Source organism: Zea mays, chromosome 6, assembly GCF_902167145.1.
Source record: "Zea mays cultivar B73 chromosome 6, Zm-B73-REFERENCE-NAM-5.0, whole genome shotgun sequence".
Taxonomy (NCBI): domain Eukaryota; kingdom Viridiplantae; phylum Streptophyta; class Magnoliopsida; order Poales; family Poaceae; genus Zea; species Zea mays.
In genome coordinates this window covers 159,622,183-159,631,787 of record NC_050101.1, presented here as the reverse complement: position 1 = coordinate 159,631,787, position 9,605 = coordinate 159,622,183, and the positions used below count along the sequence as shown (strand labels likewise).

The window sequence follows — 9,605 nt, the reverse complement described above, 5'->3', positions numbered from 1 at the left end:
CCTCGTCCCATAAACCATCCATGAATCATGTAGTAAAGTATAACGGATCATACACAACACCATAGGCAGACAACTGATCCATGAGAGTGGAGAATCAAGCAATATAGTCAGACACAGAATTCGTTTGTCGAATCTTGAACAGTTGGCGTAGCAACGCCTGATGCTGGTTCTTGCCATAGCGATCAAGCAGTGACTGACAAAACAAAGGCCATTGCAAATCTGGGTGTTGACGCTGAACATCTTGGAACCAACAAGCCACAGAAGGCGACAAATACATGGAAGCTACCCGAATCCAGGAATTAGGATCAACAAAGTACATATCAAAATAATTTTCACATCGTGAAATCCAGAGACGGGGATTATCACCCTCAAACGTTGGAAATGATAGTTGTGGTAATTTACCCAACGAATGAAAACCGGACTCAAAATTCCTGTGACGAGATCCACCGGCATCAAACGCAAGACCAGGACAATGGGTACTGGACTGGACAGGAGGAGGCACAAAGTGATGCATACCCTTGTTGCTGGTTGGAACGTAGGTCGTGACGGAGCCAAAACCCTGCTCCGGCAGGATAGGTTCCTCACGGATGCCTCCAAAACCTTCTCCCTCAGGACCACCGAGTGTTCGACCGATAGCTGCAACAGGCTTCTGCAACAATCCTGGTTCCATCGTGGACTCCAGGGATGCCCGATCCCAGTGCTTGTTGAGCTTCCTCAAATCCAACTTGACGTCCTCCATGGTGGTGTCCATCTTGACGCGCTAGACCGCCAAGTCCTCAGCTGCCACCTCCACAACACTGAGGCGTTCTTCCTTGGCATCAGTGAACGCCGAGAAACGTTTCTCCCACTTGAGATCCATAGCCGAAAACTTCTTCTCCATTTCATCAAGGATCATCTTCGTATTAGGATCCATCACTCCTTGACGTCGCTGATGTCGCGTGAAATGAGGGTGAGGCGGTATGTACTCCAGATCGGAGAAGGACCGAGGATCGTTGCACCTTTGATACCAGATGTTAACACGGTGGTGGCTGAGAAGATCGCTGGTGGTGATCTCTTGAGAGGAGAAGCAGGGAAGGTAAGAATGGAGCAGGAGACAGGGAGAAACGGCAGCAGCCGAGAGAATCTTAGGAAACAGAATTCGGTTACAATCTTTGATGCCTTCCTCCAACTCCTTTCCACTACTTATTACATACCAGCACAAAGCCCACTGGCTTATAGCTCAAGCGACATCATTACGGCCATCTTCTGCTGCAACATTTGCCTCACGCCATCCACTCTGGCCCAGAAAGCCGCACGTTCTTCCTCCTAATTCTGTCGCTCCTTTTCAGCCCATGGACACTTTCAGCCTTATCTTCCTGGCCCAACTCTCCAGTTACCTCTGCTGATACTGGTTTGCTGACACACCGGAATTGCGATCGCAAGATCACTAGACGCAAGATGAGAACGAACATGAGATTTTTGGTTCCGTCAAAACAGCCCGCTTTTCTAGTCTCTTCTATTGACTGAAAAACAAACTTGATAGTTACAGACTTGTTACAACACGCTATAAAAACATCGTCCGAGTCCGTCCACAACCGCGCCATCACGCAGTTCAAGCTCGGTTCTAAGTCCACTAGTTTGCGATCTCCCTGAAAACGTGCCTAGCTGCTAGGCCTGCTACGGTATTGTTCGGTTACGTCTAGATCGAAGTGAATTGAGGGGGACTACGCGGGCTCAACTAATTCGGCTGCATGTCCAAGAACACAGCGGCAAGAGAAAAGACTAAAGCCTGACGAAAATAAGAAAACAGACCGACCAAACTGAAAGAAGCAAAGCTCTGAAAGTCTGAATCGAAGTTGCTGAACTCCTGAATGGTGACGGACACTTGTTGACACTCTCGCATCGGTGCCGCTCCTCCCTCCACGCGTCCTGCTTGTCGCGGCACCACCAACAAATCCTCGCTGCCCCATGCCCAGTGCCGTCGTGTGCACACAGGCTCCGCATGCCATGGAGCATGGTTCTAGCCAAGGTTGTGGCCTACAAGAACAAGGCTTCGATGTCCCTGCTTCCCCCGATCTACGGTCTCCTGTCCTGCAACTTGATTCCCCACATCTTCGATCACCATCAGCCCTTCATGCAGCTGCGGTCCTTCAGCGGCTAGGCTTCACACACTGGTAGTCTGGTTACTAATCTACTCCCTCCCCTCTCCTTACTCCCTAGATTTTGCTAGATATGGCTGAATTTGTGTTGTGTGTTCATGACTGGAATTGTTTTTCCCTATTGGACAGATACTGCTAGGGTGCTACCAATCTTATTTAGGAATTACCAAATTAGGATGTAATGCGCCTGGTCTATAGAATACCTGTGGATTTTCCAATTTTGATGATTGATTAGTTATTAATTAATCTACTGTGAATCCTAATATGGCCTTTATTCTCTTGAAATTGGTATTTGACATGTACTAGTACAACATAAATTCGCTAAATCCTAGGCTGAAGTTCTTGCTTATATAACACAGCTAATTTTGAGCCAAGTTTCATCTATGCTAGTGTGAAGGCAAATGAACAGTTACCGGGTAACAGGGTACTAACTTGGTAAGCATGGGGATTCTTCTGAAAGAGCTTACAATTCAACACATTTCCTCCATGCAGGCGACTTAATTTTGATTAGGAGAAAACATTCAGGTATGTGCTTTCTTTTCCATCACTAATAGTAATAAGTAGACAGTGAGAGAAACCATTCATGTTTGTGCATTGCTCGAAAGTCTATAGAAATGGTGCATTTCTTTTCACTTGATTTCTTTGCTGAATAGTTAAAAGTATTTCTTTACAATGAAATACTTGCTAAAGATTATATAATGTAGAAAGGCAATGTGCTGAATACTCCCCCTGTTTTTATATAAACGTTTTAACTTTTGTATATTCATAGCTTTTGTTGTGCACTTAGATCATACCCTAATCTAGACATGTAATAAAAATAATATATCTAGAAAAGTCAAAACGTCTTATAATTTAGAACAAAAGAATTATGTTTTGTCTAAAGATTAAACACTACCTAAAATGTATACTTACATGGCTCATTTATAAATGACATATCTGTACGTTAATTGCACTTAGGTTCTGTAAATTAATTTAACATGCGTAAACTTCGGATCTGAAAGTTTCATATTTGTATCTGTAGTTTTGTGGATATGACAAGTTTGTATTTGGTACCTTGAATTTAACACAACTGCACTGTATTGCTGTGGGGAATTAGAAACAACTGAGTCTTGCAATGAAATCATAAGGCTTTTAGACCTCTAGTGAAGAGCTAATGGAGTTGAGCTGCAGGCAACCATAATTGGGTTGTTATCCTTCAATTTCTTTGCAGGTGTCGTATCGGGCTTCGAAGTCCTTCAATTTCTTTGTATGCTCCTTAACTTTTTCGTCTGTCTTTCCCTATAATTCTTCGTTGTCTTTGCCGATTCTAAAAGTGTGTTGTTCCTCGCATATTTTGATTGGGTTGAGATACCCAACCCTTTTATCGGCATCCGAATAAAGATTCAGTCTATAACAGATCTCATATTGATCATATTGCATTCTGCATGATGCATGTGCATGTCAGATATTTAAAATTAATACAACTCATTAATAATAACACATGCATGTGTAAAAATGAGTGACACTTACAATACAAGCAACATTAGAAGCTGGACGTCGAGTCTCTTAAGGTTCATCATCAGCCACATGTCCTCGAACATAACAATTGCATGTTAATTGCCAATAGCAAAAGCATCTACTGGTATACAAACATTGATCGTGTTGATGCCAACAACAAATGCTCTTATATACCAGTCGTGTAACCTTTTTTATACTAGTTGGGACCTTTTTGAGTACATCCCAAGTGAGTAGAGGTCTGCTAGGCACATAATATTTAGGGACATTCTTGTAATCCTTCCCAGTTGGCTTCTTGATCTTTATGGTACGCATCTCATGCTTTTTTGCTAACAACTCGTGATCAACCAAATCAATACTCCATGTGGTGTGGCTCCGTGCAATCCTTGACAAATTTTTTGTTGTACCAGCGGTTTTCGGCTTCTTTGGATCGAACGAGGAAATCATTGTTGGTATAAAATTGTTTTTGGTTTTTAAGCTCTTTTGGGGGTGGAGAAAGTGGAGCCCTTTATAGAGATGCTGGTGGCGGAGGTAGTGGGTCACAAAGAGGATGAGTACGACAGAGAAGGTGGAGCCCTTAATGGCGATATTAGTGGCGGAGATGGGGGGCTAGAAAGATGTAACACCCGGTCCACTCCAAGACCGGGGTACTTACTCCTGGCAACCCTCTAGGACCATAGACCATCCCCACAGACCAACACGAGTCTTTTATGTGTACTTTGTCCTCACTCCTGTGCACCCGGGAAGACTTTTCGGTCGATCACCCATCCCAAAATTGCTCTAGGCCAAGCACACTTAATTGGAGGTTCTTTCGAGATAGGCTTCCAAAAAAAGATGCACCTTATTGATATGAGTACTATATTAATCCTATTAAGTCTTGGGCCAGTATATCACAAAAGCGGATGAGGAGGTGGCGTTGGTAGGTGAAAAGGAATAGACTAGGTAGCGGGTAAAGATTGAGGAGGTGATGACAGTTTAGCAATAGGACCTGCATGTGATGCCTCTTGAGTTAGGGGAGGTAATGGGATGATGGTGGTGGTGACTCAACCAATTGGACATCCCATTGAGGCAGAGAATGAAATTCTTGATAGCTTGTTGAGAGCACCTAGAGGGGGTGAATAGGTGATCTTGCAAAATATCACTTAAACCCACAAACTTGGTCTATAATATGAGTTAGAGTAAATCAAAACCAAGATTGCAAAAAGAGAAAGAGAGATAAGTTCCTTTTCACTTGATTGCTCTATCAAGATATGGTTTATACTTTGAGCAATATCACAAGTGAGAAGATGGAACTAAGAAGAGATAAAAATTGCAATAATGTAAATGACACAAGAGACATGACAAATTTTATCCTGTGATTTGGTCAAGCGTAATATGCTTGTCTACTCCATGTTGTGGCGTCCCAATGGACGAGGGTTGCACTCAACCCCTCTTAAGTGATCCAAAGATCAAACTTGAGTACCATAGTTCTTCATTATATCTTGAAATCCGTTTGTGTAGAATCTCCACAAGTTGGATTCTCTCACGCCTTACACAAGATGATCACAATCCAAAATCAGAGCAAGGGAGGGAGTAGAACACACACACAAGTACACAACGCAACAACAACATGCACAAAAGAAAAGACAAGAGCGCAACAACAAAACGATAGAGTAACGACTAAAAAATGTGCTCAAATCTCTCTCAAGTCACTCTACGGTATGGTCACGGAGTCTCGTAGTTGTAGTTGAAAGGGAAATATGCCCTTGGGCCAATTCTATAATGTTTTGGTGATTAAGTGTCCAACACATAGTGAGTGAGTTGCTATGTGCTAAACAAGCAAGAAGTGCAAATCATATAACAAGGTATGTTTCTAGACTTAGTAATTGGTTTTTGTATACTAATGTATTTGTCTGAGTGTTAGAAACAGAGCAGAGAAGAAAAGAAACAAATATGAAAAGACTTGGTTGTGTGCAGCCAAACAGCAACTCTGGTCAGGTGCACCGGACATTGTCCGGTGGTGCACCGGATAGTGTCCGGTGCGCCAGGCTGGTCCGCGGTGAACTCGCCGCTCTCGGAATTCGACGGCGGCGTACGGCTAAAATTCACCGGACTGTCCGTTGGTGCACTGAACTGTCCGGTGAGCCAACGGTCGCCAGCGCCAACGGTCGGGCGTGAAATCTGCGGGCGACGCGTGGCAGCTCCAACGGTCGGCAGGGGGCACTGGACTGTCCGGTGCGCCAACGGGCCCGGAGCTGCAACGGTCGTCAGTGCCCGATTTAGAAGGCAATCGCACACCGAACAAGCTACAGTGGCTGTCCGGTGGCGCACCGGACTGTCCGGTGCGCCACTCGACATAAGGCAAGGATAGCCTTCCTTGTTGGCCTCCAAAGGCTCCTAGCTGCCTTGGGGCTATAAAAGGGACCCCTAGGCGTATGGAGGAGTCACCTAAGCATTCTAAGACTCCAACACTCCGCCTCCGCGCATTTGATCGATTGTGTTAGTGATTTGAGCTTCGTTCGAGTTGTGAACTCTCTGTGCTACGTTTTGAGCTCAAGTCTTGGCTTGTGTGCGTGTGTACTGCAGATTTGTGTGTTGTGTGTGTTGCTCTCCTAGCCTTACTCTTGTGCCTTCTTTGTGGTCTTTATTCATTTGATGGAAAAGGAGTCTATCTTCAATGTAGCATCCCAAAAATTCAAATCCTGAAATTTTCTCAAACTCACCCTAAATTCAAAATGAATTTCAAGTTTCATTTCAAAATGTTTGTTTGCGAGTTGATATCAACAAATAAAATATAGTGGTCTATATTATCTCCAAAATCCTCCTCAAAATATCCTACAAATATTTTCTGAGTGATCCCCCTCAAATTCTTTCCAGAAACACTGCCCAGATATTTCCCACTGATCCCCTCTGATTCTTTCCAGAAATACTGCCCAAATATTCCACAGATAATCCTCCAAGCATTTTCCTCCTGAGAAATACCTTCAGAATCATTTTTCAAGTCCCTACAAATATTTTCTTCATAACTTTCCTCATGCCCATACGTATACGTATGCCTCCAGTGTCATACGGTGAGCTCTACAAGCTAATCTCACTTATACAAGACAAATACATGCTAATCTCCCACTAAACCTCTCATCCTCCCACTAATGCTCTCATCCCTCCCCCTAATCCCCCCACCATGGCTATAAATAGAGGGGCAAGGGCCTCCTCTCATCCCACCCCAAGCCATTTCATGGCAACTCTCTTCCCCCCCCCACACACACCCACTCCATGTTCCACACAAGCACACACTAGCACAAGGATCGTTCGATCGTTCTTCGATCGTTCGTCCCCCTGTTCTTAGTTTGTTCGTTCGTTCGTCCGATCGTTCGATCGTTCGTCCGATCGTTCATGGTTCGTTCGTTCGTTCGTCCGATCGTTCGATCGTTCGTCCGTTCGTTCGTCCAAATAATCTTTTTCCTGCCGTTATGCTGCCAAAATTCCGATCGTTCGTTTGTTCGATCATTCGATCGTTCATCGTTCGTTCATAGTCCCTATTCATCGTTCATCGTTCGTTCATAGTCCCTATTCATCGTTCTTCCAGATAATCTTTTTCCTGCCGTTATGCTGCCGAAATTCCGATCGTTCGTTTGTTCGATCATTCGATCGTTCATCGTTCGTTCATAGTCCCTATTCATCGTTCATCGTTCGTTCATAGTCCCTATTCATCGTTCTTCCAGATAATCTTTATCCTGCCGTTATGCTGCCGAAATTCCGATCGTTCGTTCGTCCGATCATTCGATCGTTCGTCCGTTCGTTCGTCCAAATAATCTTTTCCTGCCGTTATGCTGCCGAAATTCCAATCGTTCGTTCGTCCGATCATTCGATCGTTCGTCCGTTCGTTCATAGTTCCTATTCATCGTTCATCGTTCGTTCATACGAACTATTCACTGTCACTATTCACCATTACTATTCACTGTTACTATTCACATACACTATTCATCATCGTTACTATTTATCATTACTATTCATCATCGTTACTATTCATCGATGATATCTATAATTACTTTTCCATCGCCACTATTCATCGTTACTATTCATCGATTAGCCGATCACCCCAAATTTCAACTAGTACTCATACATCATGCTGTCCAGTCCACCTAAGACCAGCCAGACCCATATTCCAGTCATACGAACTCCGGTGACTGTGATTTTCCTTCCAGTAGGGAACTTCCCATCTGGTCACCCATCCTAGGTTTCTCCGAGTTGAGCACGCTTAACTTTGAGATTCCTTCGAACCAGGCTTCCAAACTCAGATTCCAATAATTCTTGTTTCTAAATTCTTATCAAATTATTCCCTATCCAACCATGTCATCCCTTAAGCATGGTTCATATTCCAGAAAACTCCCAAGGTACTCTTGTCCCATATTCTGCCTATAACTCTCCTGTTCATACTAAGTCAGACGATTCATTCGTCACTATTCTCAACAACAGTGAACTTCACTGTGCTACACCACATACACTCAGCTATAAATACACCCAGCTACCCTCTCCCTCTCCACACACTCAACACCCTCAGCCAAGGCAAACACCCCACCCACTCAGTTACTCTGCTCTGCCGGCTACACGCATAGTGTCGCTTCGCCTCCAGTCCACCCTCCTGGTAAGCACCTCCGCTCCACCACTATTAGTATCTCAACACCACATGACACAGATTCTACTCAAGACTCTACCCATCTATATATCGTTGTTCTGACCACTATACTAAATATTTGTTGGTATACTTGCTTGTTTGTATGTTTGCTTATTCATGTTGCATAGTTATCGGAGTGTTCGTGCCGTCTCGTGGAGGCCAGATCTGCAAGTCTACACCAAGCGGTGGAGCTAGAAGCCAGTTCCGCGAGCTCCCCTTCCCCCTTCGCCGAATAAGCACGACAAGCTCACTGGATCCCTTTGATGCATAAATTACCTATGATTTTTCAACCACAACCCTTAGCCTGTTATTTTATGCATGATATGATTTTAAGACAAGTTATTATGGCCACCCAGCCGCTTGCCGCAATCAATCCCTGATATATTTGTTACAAATGATTTGAGGAAAGGTGTGAGTTTTCAAAAGAAAATGTTTTTCAAAATGTGTATGATGAAGGGTTTTCACCCTTATCACCTTTGAGTAGGGATGATCAGGGACTCCCTGGTTTAGGGGAGGGCCTAAGGTGATGGCTCAGCTGGTTTAGGCGTGAGCAGAAGGATTGTCCCCTCACATAAGGACCGGTTTGTCATCTTTCACTACCTGTACTCATGATAAGTACAACCACTCGAGACTGTGTGGGCAGTCACTCAATCTGAACTCGTACGGTCCAACCCCAGGGTTATGAAGGCTGGGGAGCACCGGGAGGATAAGGAGGGGGAATGTTTTGTCCGGTTTGGACATGGTGGTGGCCTGACTCCTTCCGGTATAACCGTTAAGGTTAGGACGTGCGAGGAAAGAAAGAGATTCGGCATTCGGGTCTCACGACGGTGAGATCGCAGAAACCGGACTAGTGGGTAAAGTGTACACCTCTGCGCAGAGTTGAAACCTATTCGAATAGTCTGTGTCCAAAGGAATGGACGAGTCTGGTATGGTATGGCAATTAATGTTTTGTTTTCAAAAAAGGGTGCGTTTGAGAAAAATGGTTTTTAAAAGGTTCGGCGGTTTAGCCGTGAGCTATGGTGGACGGGAAGTCCAGTAGCTGTTTTTGAAAAGGAAAACCAGTGGGAAACTGCTGAGATACCTGTATGGTTTAGTCCAGGGGATTTTGTTATAATACTGAAAAACTTCCTGCTCCTTTTGGAGAGGATGCACTTTGCAAAATACAAAATGTTTTTCAAAACAACCCTGCATAAAATATTGCTGTTTCTGCAAATATCCTGAGCTCTACATATTCCATGCATTATATCTGATTTCCCCATTCTGCGGGTGAAGGTGGGCTGCTGAGTACGTTTGTACTCACCCTTGCTTATTTGTTGTTT

General features: G+C 44.2%; 1 long non-coding RNA gene across 1 annotated transcript; it reads left to right on the top strand.

Annotated features, from left to right (window-relative positions):
- The first annotated feature begins 1,837 nt into the window (after positions 1-1,837).
- LOC111589518 (uncharacterized) lies at positions 1,838-8,427 on the top strand. Its single transcript, XR_002748554.2, has 3 exons — positions 1,838-2,153; positions 2,631-2,663; positions 3,349-8,427. It is a non-coding gene; the product is annotated as an uncharacterized lncRNA (long non-coding RNA).
- Positions 8,428-9,605: the final 1,178 nt, after the last annotated feature.